The sequence below is a fragment of the Nicotiana attenuata genome, chromosome 8 (assembly GCF_001879085.1).
Source record: "Nicotiana attenuata strain UT chromosome 8, NIATTr2, whole genome shotgun sequence".
In the NCBI taxonomy this organism is placed as follows: domain Eukaryota; kingdom Viridiplantae; phylum Streptophyta; class Magnoliopsida; order Solanales; family Solanaceae; genus Nicotiana; species Nicotiana attenuata.
The window spans coordinates 41,451,583-41,464,898 of NC_031996.1; positions in this window are offsets into that span (position 1 = coordinate 41,451,583).

The following is a 13,316-nucleotide window of genomic DNA, read 5'->3' on the forward strand; positions in this document are numbered from 1 at the left end:
ACCAAAGTCAACTTTAATAAATATTAAAGGCCAATTTCATTATTTTCCCAACATTTCTCATAAATGCTTTTCGCAAAACGCGCCCGGACTGCACACGCAAATCGAGGTGAGACAAAAAGAGGTTTCAAGGCCTCAGGACACAGAATTGACTTTCAAAACGAGTGATGACCTTTTGGGCCATCACATTCTCCACCTCTAAAACAACCGTTCGTCCTCGAACGGACATAAGACAAGTACTTGAGTTAGAGAAAAGATGGGGATTTCGGCTCCGTATATCGGACTCGGACTCCCAGGTCGCTGCCGCAACAGGCTGACCTCTCCACTACACAAGAAATGAAGGGAAATTCTTCGATCTCAACTGACGAACCTGCCGGTCTAGAAGCTATCGACTCCTCCTCATAGGTCAAGTCCTTGTCCAACTGGACAATGCTGAAGTCTAACACGTGGGATGGATCGCCGTGATACTTCCGAAGCATGGACACATGAAACACTGGATGCACCGCTGATAAACTCGGCGGCAACGCAAGTCTGTAAGCCACCTCTCCCACTCGATCAAGAATCTTAAATGGTCCGATGAACCTAGGGCTTAGCTTGCCCTTCTTCCTAAATCTCATCACGCCCTTCATAGGCGACACCCGAAGCAACACCCGCTCTCCGACCATGAATGCTACATCACGAACCTTACGGTCGGCATAACTCTTTTGCCTGGACTGAGATGTACGAAGCCTATCCTGAATGATCTTAACCTTGTCCAAGGCATCCTGTGCTAGATCCGTACCCAACAACCAAGCCTCTCCCGGCTTAAACCACCCAATTGGCGATCGACACCGTCTACCATATAATGCCTCATTGGGGGCCATATGGATGCTCGACTGGTAGCTGTTGTTGTAGGCAAACTCCGCTAATGGCAAGAACTGATCCCACGAATCTCCAAAGTCAATAACACATGCTCGGAGCGTATCCTCCAAAATTTGAATAGTACGCACGGACTGTCCATCCGTCTGAGGATGAAACGCTGTGCTCAACTCGACCTGAGTACCCAACTCACGCTGAACTGCCCTCTAGAAATGCGAGGTAAACTACGTACTTCGGTCAGAAATAATGGACACGGGCACACCATGAAGACGAATAATCTCCCGGATATAGATTTCAGCTAACCTCTCTGAAGAATAGGAGATTGCCACAGGAATGAAATGCGCTGACTTGGTCAGCCTATCAACAGTAACCCATATCGCGTTGAACTTCCTCTGAGTCCGTGGGAGTCCAACAACGAAGTCCATAGTGATACGCTCCCACTTCCACTCAAGAATCTCAATCTTCTGAAACAAACCACCAGGTCTCTGATGCTCGTACTTTACCTGCTGACAATTCAAACATCGAGCTACATACGAAACAATATCCTTCTTCATCCTCCTCTACCAATAATGCTGCCGCAAGTCCTGATACATCTTAGCGGCGCCCGGATGAATAGAATACCGGGAACTATGGGCCTGCTCTAGAATCAACTCACGAAGTCCATCCACATTAGGCACACAAATACGACCCTACATCCTCAAAACTCCATCGTCTCCAACTGTAACCTGCTTGGCACCCCCGTGCCGCACCGTGTCCCTAAGGACAAGCAAATGAGGATCATCACACTGCCGATCTCGGATACGCTCAAATAATGAAGAACTAGCGACTATGCAAGCTAGCACATGGTTGGGCTCAGAAACATCCAACCTCACGAACTGATTGGCTAAAGCCTGAACATCCAAAGTAAGCGGTCTCTCACTGACCAGAATATATGCAAGACTTCCCATACTAACTGACTTCCTACTCAAAGCATCGGCCACTATATTCGCCTTCCCCGGATGATACAACATGGTGATATCATAGTCTTTCAAAAGCTCCAACCACCTCCTCTGCCTCAAATTGAGCTCCTTCTGCTTGAACAAATACTGCAAACTCTTATGATCCATGAACACCTCACATGACACGCCATATAAGTAATGTCTCCAAATCTTCAGTGCGTGGACAATGGCTGCTAGCTCTAAATCATGAACTGGATAATTCTTCTCATAAATCTTCAACTGCCGCGAAGCATATGCTATAACCTTGCCATTCTGCATCAACACTGCACCAAGTCCAATATGAGATGCGTCACAATACAATGTATAAGGCCCTGAACCCGTAGGCAATACCAATATCGGCGCCGTAGTCAAAGCTGTCTTGAGCTTCTGAAAGCTCGGCTCACACTCGTCCGACCACCTGAACTGGGCACCCTTCTGGGTCAACCTAGTCATCGGGGCTACAATAGAGGAAAACCCCTCCACAAACCGACGGTAATTGCTTGCCAAACCCAAGAAACTCCGGATCTCTATAGCTGATGCAGGTCTAGGCCAGTCTTTGACTGACTCTATCTTCTTCGGATCCACTTGAATACCCTGTGCTGATACAACGTGACCCAAGAATGCAACTGAACTCAACCAAAACTCATATTTCGAAAACTTAGCATATAACTGACTATCCCTCAATGTCTGGAGAACGGATCGAAGATGCTGCTCATGCTCCTCTCCGCTGCGGGAATAGATCAAAATATCATCAATGAAGACTATCACGAAGGAATCCAAGTAAGGCTTGAACACTCGGTTCATCAAATCCATGAAAGTTGTTGGGGCATTTGTCAACCCGCATGATATCACTAAGAACTCATAATGCCCGTACCGAGTGAGGAAAGCTGTCTTAGGGACATCGAATGCCCTAATTCTCAATTGATGGTAGCCAGATCTCAAATCAATCTTAGAGAACACTTGGGCACCCTGAAGCTGGTCAAACAGATCATCAATCCTCGGCAATGGATACTTATTCTTGATTGTGACCTTGTTCAACTACCGATAATCTATGCACATCCTCATCGACCCATCCTTTTTCTTCACAAACAACATCGGCCCACCCCAGGGCGAGACACTAGGTCTAATAAAGCCCTTATCAAGCAAGTCTTGCAGCTGATCCTTCAATTCTTTTAACTCTGGCGGAGCCATGCGATATGGAGGAATAGAAATGGGCTGAGTGCCCGAAGCCAGATCAATGCAAAAGTCAATATCCCTGTCTGGTGGCATCCCTGGCAGGTCTGAAGGAAATACCTCTTGAAACTCACGAACAACAGGCAGAGAATCCATAGAAGGAAACTCGGAACTAGAATCACAAACATACGCGAAATAGGCCAAACATCCCTTCTCAACCATACGCGACCTTCATATATGAAATAACCCTACGGGTGGAATGACTAGGAGTCCCTCTCCATTCTAAACGAGGTAAACTCGGCAAGGCTAAGGTCACAGTCTTGGCATGACAGTCCAAGATAGTGTGGTAAGGTGATAACTAGTCCATCCCTAATATGACATCAAAATCAACCATATCCAGAAGTAACAGATCTACTCGGGTCTCAAGACCCCCAACCACAACTATTCATGAACGATGGACACGATCCACCACAATAGAATCACCCACTTATGTAGACACATATACAGGAGCACTCAAAGAATCACTAGGCATGACCAAATACGGGGCAAAATAAGATGACACATAGGAGTATGTAGACCCTGGATCAAATATAACTGAAGCATCTCTACTATAAACCAGAATAGTACTTGTGATAACTGCATCAGAGGCCTCAGCCTCGGGCCTGGCTGGAAGAGCATAACATCGGGGTTGTGCCCCACCACTCTGGACTACATCTCTGGGATGGCCTCCTGCTGGCTGGCCTCCACCTCTAGCGGCCTGACCTCCACCTCTAATACCTCTACCTCCACCTCTAGAACCTCTACCTCCACCTTTAGCTGGCTGAGCGGGTGCTGGAACACCCGGTGCCTGAACCATGGCACGTGAACCCTGATGCTGCGACTGGACACCCACTAATCTCGGACAAGCCCTCCAGATATGACCATACTCACCACACTCAAAGCATACACTTGAGTGCTACGGCTGAGGAATCTGAGACTGACCCTTGCGGGCCGGCTGACCATGATGATAGCTCTGAAGAGGAGGTGCTCTGATAGGAGCTGGCTATCCTGAAGGAGGCACATAAGAACCATGCCCACCTGGAGCACCGTGAGAACCCTATAGTGCTGAATGAAACAGCCTAGAAAGATGGCCTCTACCAAAAAAAAAACCCTACCTCCAGAAGAGGCACCACTTAACCTGCCAGAATGACGGGGCCTCTTGTCAGACCCTTGACCACTCCCCTGTGATAGAACCATCTCAACTCTCTTGGCCACATTGGCCGCATCCTGAAATTAAATCTCGCTCCCTGTCTCCTTAGCCATCTGCAATCGAATAGGTTGAACGAGTCCCTCAATGAACCTCCTCACTCTCTATCTCTCGGTGGGAAGTATCAGAAGAGCATGACGGGCTAAGTCAATGAATCTAGTCTCGTACTAAGTGACGGTCATAGAACCCTGCTGGAGACGCTCAAACTGCCTCCGATAGTTCTCCCTCTGAGTGACAGGAAGAAACTTCTCCAGAAATAGCTGAGAAAACTGATCCCAAGTCAAAGCAGGTGACCCAACTGGTCTAGCCAAACAATAATCCCTCCACCAAGTCTTGGCGGATCTTGACAGATGAAAAGCAGCAAAGTTGACCCAATTGGTCTCCACTATCCCCATGTTCTGTAGAACCTCATGACAGCTGTCCAAATAATCCTGGAGATCCTTAGAAGATGTACCACCAAAAGTGGTAGTAAAAAGCTTGGTGAACCTGTCCAACCTCTACAAGGCATCAGCAAACATAGCTGGCCCCTCACCGGTCTGTGCCACAATACCCGGTTGAGCTACCCCAACTGGCTGAGCTGCTGGAGTCTGAAACTGGGGAGCCATCTGCTCTGGAGTGCGAGTAGCAGGAGTCTGAGCTCCTCCTCCATCATGATAGACAACTGGTGCTACAGGAAATATGCCTGCCTGAGTGACGCTCTCCATAAGGCCCACTAGACGGACCTGAGCATCCTAAAGTACCAGGGTGGCGATGAACCCCTCTGGGACCTGAGCGGGTCCTGCTGAAATTGACCGGGCTGGAACCTCATCGTCAAACCTTCCGCCGCTGGTGCTGCTGCTCGAGCTCTAGGCTGAGCTCTGCCTCTACCTCGGGCCCTAGCACGACCTCGGCCTCTGCCCCTCACAGGAGCTGCTACTGGGGGCTCGGGCTACTGGTAGTTGATGAAGCGGTACGTGTTCTCACCATCTGCGAAAGAACAGAGTGGAAGTTCAATTAGCATTGAGAAATCAAGTCGCACGGCAGGAAAGAATAGATGTGAAGTTCTTCCTAAGCTCCGTAGCCTATGAGGATAAACACAAACGTCTCTGCGCCGATCCCTCAGACTCTACTAAGCTTGTCCATGAATTGTGAGATCTAAGCAACCTAGAGCTCTGATACCAACTTCTCACGACCCGGATTTCCCACCCTCGGGGGTCGTGATGGTGCCTACTCGTGAAAGCTAGGCAAGCCGAGTGTTACAGATTTTATTACCCTTTTTTTCCTCAACCCTTTAACAATTACGAGTTAACATATGATCAGCAGCGGAATAAAAATGCGGAAGACGAAATTTAATAGTTTAACTTAATACATATACGATTCCATAACAATAATCCACTCAGAACTGGTGTCACAATCACACGGACTATCTAAGAATACTACAAATGGGGTATGAACAAAGAAAATACATGTCTGTCTCTGGAATAAGTAAGAACAGAAGGAAATAGGATAGAAGGGGACGCCAAGGCCTGCGGACGTCTGCAGGACTACCTCGGATCTCCGCTGGACTGAAGGCAGCAACCTTACTGTGGTCCAAATGCTCTAGGACCGGGATCTGCACACAGTGCAGAGTGTAGTATCAGCACAACCGACCCCATATGCTGGTAAGTGTCGAGCCTAACCTCGGCGAAGTAGTGACAAGGCTAGGACAAGACTACCAAATAAACCTGTGCAGTTAAATCATATACGGCAAATAATGATAACAGAAACTAGCAGTTAAAGATGGGATGGGGGAACATGCTGCGGGGAATATCAAGTACTAACAGAATTTCAGTAGAAAAGAACACCATAATTTCATATCAGCAAGAATAAGGAAAACACTAACAAGTGCACGGCATCACCCTTCGTGCTTTTACTCTCGTTCTCACCATAAGAATCATTATTCACTTTTATTCTTTCTTGTTGCAGCGTCCAACCCGATCCCAATCATATAATACTGTTGCGGCGTGCAACCCGATCCCAATCATATAATACTGTTGCAGCGTGCAACCTGATCCCAATCATATAATACTGTTGCGGGGTGCAGCCGATCCCAATCATATAATGACGTTGCGGCATGCAACCCGACCCCACCTGTCCACCCTTATTACTCCTTGTTGCGGCGTGCAACCCGATCCCATATAATATTATTGCGGCGTGCAACCCGATCCCAAAATACAAATCAATACTAATCACAAAAGAATCCCGGCAAGGGAACAATAGTATAACAACAATATCCCGGTAACGGAAAATAATATCATAAACGATAACATCCCGCAAGGGAAACAATATCATAAACAATAACATCCCGGCAAGGGAATCAACAATATATCTCATCTCGTTTCCACAATCACTTCACAACATAAGTCTCAACTTGAGCCAATGCTCAACAATGGTCAATTACCAAGAATACTTTCATAAGCCTTGTTCAACATTTATAATCATCATATTAAGCATGGACAATACATAACGGAGTCACAACAATCATAGTATCAGACTCACGGGCATGCTTGACACCAATGTATAGATACTCGTCACCTCACCTATACGTCGTACTCAACACATAACACATAGCAAATAAGACCACAACTCCTATTCCCTCAAGCTAAGGTTAGACCAAACACTTACCTCAATGCCACGAACACAATCAAGCCTCAACTACCACTTTACCTCTTGATTCCACCACCAATCCGCTTGTATCTAGTCACAATTTACTTAATAACATTAATAAATGCTAAATAAACCAATTGTAATGCATGAAAATAGGTTTCCCAATGTTTTCCCCAAAAAGTCAAAACCCGACCCTGGGCCCGCTTGATCCATACCCGAAATTCGGACCAAAACCCGATTACCCATTCACCCCCGTGCTCGGATATACAATTGGTTTTGGAATCCGACCTCAATTTGAGGTCTAAATCTCCAAATTTCGATATTCCTAAGTTCTACCCAAAATTCCCAATTCTACCATGAAAACCCTAGATTCTAGGATGAAATCTTTAAAAAGAAGTTAAGGAGTGAAAGAAATGAGTTTAAAATCACTTACTTGTGTTTTGGGGAAGAAAGAGTGTTTGAAAAATCGCCTCTTATGTTTTAGGGTTTTGAAAAATGAAGATGGTTGAAAAGTCTCGTTTATATATACCCCTCTCAGATCCTCACCGCTTACTGCGGAAAAAGGACCGCGGCTGTGAAGCTCCACTGTGGACCGCGAAATATCGAGCTCGGCCGCGGAGATTTGGCCTTGCCCACCGCTGACCACGAAAACCCCACCGCGGCAGCAAAGTCCCCAGCACGGTCGCGAAGATTCACCGCGGACCGCGAAGCTCAGTTCAGAGACCTGCAACTTCACTAAACCTGCAACAACTATTTTTTTTCTAAGTCTAAATTCACTCAGTGGCCTATCCAAGACTCACCCGAGCCCTCGGAGCTCCAAACCAATTATGCACGCAAGTTTAAAAACATCATATGGACTTGCTCGTGTGATCAAATCATCAAAAGAACATCAACAACTATGGATTAAACCTCAAATTCATGAAATTACTTAAGAACGTCAAAATTTCCATTTTCTCAACTAAAGGTCCATTTTATACCAAACGAACTCCGATTCTTACCAAATTCCACAGATTCAATTTAATTATTATTTAAAATCTGTATCGCGCTTCGGAACCAAAATAAGGGCCCGATACCATCAAATTCAAACATCTTTAAATTTCAATAAATTCTTATAATTGCAGTTAAACAATTTCTTTCAAAAATTCATTTCTTGGGCTTGGGACATTGGAATTCAATTCCGGGCATACGCTCAAGTCCCATATTTTTCTACGGACCCTCCGGAACCGTCAAATCACGGGTCCGGGTCCGTTTAATAAGAATGTTGACCAAAGTCAACTTTAGTAAATTTTAAAGGCCAATTTCATTATTTTTCCAACATTTCTCATAAAAGCTTTCCGGAAACGCGCCCGGACTCCGCATGCAAATTTAGGTGAGACAAAAAGAGGTTTTCAAGGCCTCGGGACACAGAATTGACTTTCATGACCTTTTGGGTCATCACACCAAGTCAAGCAGAAGAGCCAATAGGATCATGCCTTGTGTCAAAATGACAAGGCATGCCAAGTCACATTAAAAGGCTAAGGAAATCACGCCACGTGTGTAAGTGACATGTTCTGGACAATCAAATGCGGCCATGTCATACTTTAATTTGATTGGTCGGAAAGAGTTTGTTCTTATCATAACTCCTTCCTTCCACAACTATAAATAGGGGTCTTCATAACCCAGAAAAGGCACCAGAAGATTATAACAAGAAGCAAGAAAGAGCTCGTGGATCAAACACTTCAAATTTCTCCACAAGTTTCAAGCTTCTAGCAATCAAGTCCAAGCTCAAGGACGAAGAACAATCAAGTTCAAGCTCAAGAATGAAGAACAAATGAAGGTCAAGTTCAAGCAATCAAGCTAAAGCTCAAGAACAAGATCATCGTTCGTGGCAACAACAATATATTCAAGATCAAGCTCATAGGCCCTTGAATTTATTTACTATTGAAAAGAAGAATCAGAGGATTCATAGAGATTGTATACTCATATTATTTGAAATCAAATACTACGATTGTCGCAATATTTTCGGTCTGGATTATTTCTCGATGCAAATTTGTTGTCTACAAATTCTGGCACGCCCAGTGGGACAATCTCTACCTCTCATCCCAACTTTTCAATCACCAAAGTTCAAGAACATCGAAATGGCTTCAAAGAAAATCAACTCCAGTTCAACATCCACCAAGGCTGCTAATTCCAGGTTCTATGCTAATGTGGAAAACATACTCGAAGTTACCTTTGGAAGCTTTGGACCGGTTACGGGGAGCAAAGCAAGCTCGTTAGGACAACAAGCACCCCAAGTGTCGTCCGCATCTACCCCTGTTTTCGGATCTTCATCCTCAAAAGGAGCAAGATCTTTCACAAACGCATCCGAAGGAGGAAGCGATGTTGCTAAAAAGATCAAGAAAACTCTTGCTCTGTTTGCCCTCTCCAGTAAACACTCTGCTGTGAAGGAAGATGATGATGCTTCAAATGATAGATCCTCCCCACTTACACCACATAGCTTGAGACAACCAAGGATCAATCTGTGTGACAATCCATGCTACCCTCCAGCGTCCACAACAATCATGCAAGCCATGGTGACAAACACTTCATCTGTGGAGGAGCAGTTGGCAAAATTGACGGAAGCAATCGCTGGCTTGACCAAGTGCATGCAAAATCAAGATGCTAGAATCGACAAGCTAACAAATAGGGTGGGAATCTTGATGGAAGAAGAATCCACCCACGCACCAGGCAAGCTCCCAGAAGTTCCGGAGAGTGATTATTCCCCAAGACAAGTAGCATCCGCTAAGGCTATCCCTGTCTCATCTGAAGGGATGATTCCAATCGATCAACTGAAGGAGTTTATTGAAGGAACCATTAAGAACAAGTATGAAGTTGCTGCCAAGTCCTCCCTTACACATGCAAAGCCGTACACTGCAAGGGTCGATATGTTGAAGATGCCTGCTGGTTAACAACTTCTAAAGTTTCAACAGTTTGATGGAAAAGGTAATCCAAAGCAACATGTGGCGCACTTCGTTGAGACATGCAACAACGCTGGGACTTATGGAGATTACCTCATTAAACAGTTTGTCCGCTCGCTAAAAGGAAATACTTTTGATTGGTATACAGACCTCGAGGTGGGAACTGCTGATAGCTGGGATCAATTAGAGCAAGAGTTCCTCAATCGCTTTTATAGCACAAGGCGCACTGTGAGCATGGTGGAACTCACAAATACTCGCCAACGGAAGGGTGAACCAGTTATTTACTTTATCAATTGTTGGAGGAATGTAAGCCTCTACTGTAAAGACACGCTTACTGAAGCTTCTGGTATAGAGATGTGCATCCAAGGCATGCATTAGGGATTGCGCTACATATTGCAAGGTATCAAGCCTAGCACATTTGAAGAACTTGAAACTCGTTCCCATGACATGGAATTGAGCATGGCCTCTGTTGGAAATGAAAGGCTGCCCATCTATGAACCTCGCAAAGGGAACGACAAGAAAGAAGTCAGGAAGTGGGGCATGTTTGTACCCAAGCTTGAAAGCAAAGAAGCTATGAATGTCAACACACACTTGTAAAGTTCACGATGAAGGTGAGCAAGAAGCAGAGTATGAAATCCACTTCTTTTCAAGATAAGCCAAGTGGAAAGTTGACTCTAAAAGAAATGCAAGAGAAAGAGTACCCATTTCTGGATTCTGTTGTGCCAGCTATTCTTGAAGAACTCCTCGAGTTAAATCTCATTGAGCTTTCAGAGATGAAACGACCAAAAGAAGCTGGGAAAACAAATGACCCAAATTAGTGCAAATACCATCGACTTGTGAGCCACCCTCCGGAGAAGTGCCTTGTCTTCAAGGACAAAGTTATGGACTTGGCTCGCGAAAAGAAGATCGTACTTGAAGATGAGAAAGCAAGCGCAAACCAAGTCTCTTTCATCTTTGGCTCATTCAGTCCGGATGAAATATGTGGTTTTAAAAAAGTCAATCAACCTGATGATGATGGAGGTTGGGCATTGGTGACTCGTCGTAGGCACCACAGAAGGAGCCCACAAAAAGAATTAGTAGAACAACCAACAAGGAAAATGATAGTAAAAAGACCAAGGAGACGGAATCCGGTTAAGCACTTAAAGAAAGCAAAAGTGGAGGTGTGCACTCTCAAAAGCCACGAAATCTAGTGACCTTCGAGGAGTTTTTACCAAGTTGGTTCCGCACAAAGAATTCCCATGGGGGTATCGACGCCTCTTGTTGCCATGCTGATGAAGGGAAAGAAAAGAGTGATGACCTACCATTGGCACCATCTTCGGAAAATCTCATCAAATCTACTCCTCAAGAAGTTAATGTTTGTGAGGTAAAGGTCACATTCACAAATCATGATCGTCTGCTAGGTGACACTCTTCATAACTGCCCATTGTACCTGGTTGGCTAAATGCGTGATGAAAGGGTAAATCGAATTTTGGTTGATGGAGGATCGAACATTTTGCCAATTCGCACTATGAAAGAACTTGGTATTCACATGAACGAACTCTCAGAAAGTCGTGTGATGATCCAAGGATTCAACCAAGGGGGGCAAAAAGCCATAGGCGCGATCAGGCTGGAAATCATCATTGAAGATATGCAATCAAGTGCATGGCTGCATATGATCGATGCAAAGACTTCATACAACGTCTTGCTTGGAAGACCTTGGATATATAAGAGTAAGTATTTCCATCTACCTACCATCAATGTCTAAAATACTACGAGGGTGAAGTTGAGAAGAAGATAGTTGCTGATGATGAGCCATTCACTGAGGCTGAGTCACACTTCGCTGATGCAAAGTTCTACTTGAAGAACTGCATTGTGAAGGAGCTAAAAGCTGATGATGGAATGAAAAGCAAGAATGACGAGCCCAAAACTAAAAAAGCAGAGGTGACTACTGGTGAAGCCAAAGCTGTTACTGAGGAGGTAAAACCCAACACAAATAAATCTTATAAAGGGAATATTGTGTCTTATGGCAAGAAAGTAAGTCATGCGCTCCAATATGTCAAAGTCATGCGCTCCAATATGTCCCTAAAAGGAAGAAAGATGAAGGTGAATCATCTAATCTCCAAACTAACATGCTAAAGGAGTTAACTTTTCTGATAAAAAGAATTGAGGCAGTAAAGTTGTCCTCAAAGCCACTTGCAGGGCTTGTGGCCCAAAATCATTTGCAGAATGTGACACTCCCTACAAAGCGAACAGATGAGAGTTAGATCCTAACGCTTACAGACTATTTGCAAAATCTGGATACAATCCCAATGAGCTGTCAAAGTTAGGGAAGCTCCCATTAGAAGCTACAACGAGGCAACCACGTGAAGGTTCGGGATACAAACAACCGTTACCAGTGCGCATCTCCATAAGAAGGGCGAGCAGCAATTATATCACTGTAGAAGATGAATCTGCCGCTTCTAACAAGCCTTCTGTCTTTGATCGATTTGGAAAATCAAGTGCGAGGAATTCCGCGTTTGAGAGATTGGGTCCATTAAAGAAGGGGAACAAGTTCCAGAGAAATTTTCAAAGCATAAGAATACCCGCTTCGTCCGAAATCCAAAAGATCTCTAAGGATTTCCAAAGTTTGGTTCCTTCTAGAATGAGGCGACAAACAAAACATGTGGTTTCATGCAAAGAAGTATTGAAGGTAAAGCCATATACTGTGGTTTACACTAAGGAACGTGACAAAGATAAAGAAAGTGTGGGTTCTTCGTATCATGTTACTGTACAGGGTGAGAATGGTGTTCCATCTTCAATAGAGGATAATGTAGAATTGGAGGATCTTTCACCGTGCTATCACATATCCTTCAACGATGGGGACTCTTAAGAAGATGAAGATGCGGAAGATGCTCCACCTGAACTTGAAGAAGGAGTGAAGACGACAGTCGATGCCTTAAAAGAAGTTAACCTTGGCACTGATGAAGAACCAAGACCCACCTACCTAAGTGATTTACTAGAAGTTGATGAAGAAAACACTTATATTGAGTTACTCAAGGAGTTCAGGGATGTCTTTGCTTGGAGCTACAAAGAGATGCCTGGCTTGGACCCGTAAAGTAGCAGTCCATCACCTTTCCATCTAGAATGGTGCTCGCCCTGTTAAACAAGCCCAAAGGAGCTTTAGGCTGAACTTGGTTCCCTTGATTGAAACTGAAGCTAACAAACTCATCGAAGCTAGCTTTATTCGTGAAGTTAAATACCCAACATGTGTTTCAAGCATTGTCCCTATAAGGAAGAAAAATGGCCAGATTCGAGTGTGCGTCGACTTTAGGGATCTCAACAATGCATGCCCGAAAGATGAATTCCCCCTTCCTATTCTAGAGCTGATGATTGGTGCTACTACTGGGTATGAGGAAATGTCATTTATGGACGGTTCATCGGGCTATAACCAAATTCGCATGGCGCCAAAAGATGAAGAGCTTTCTGCATTCCGTACCCCCAAGGGCATTTATTGCTACAAGGTAATGCCTTTTGGCTTGAAGAACG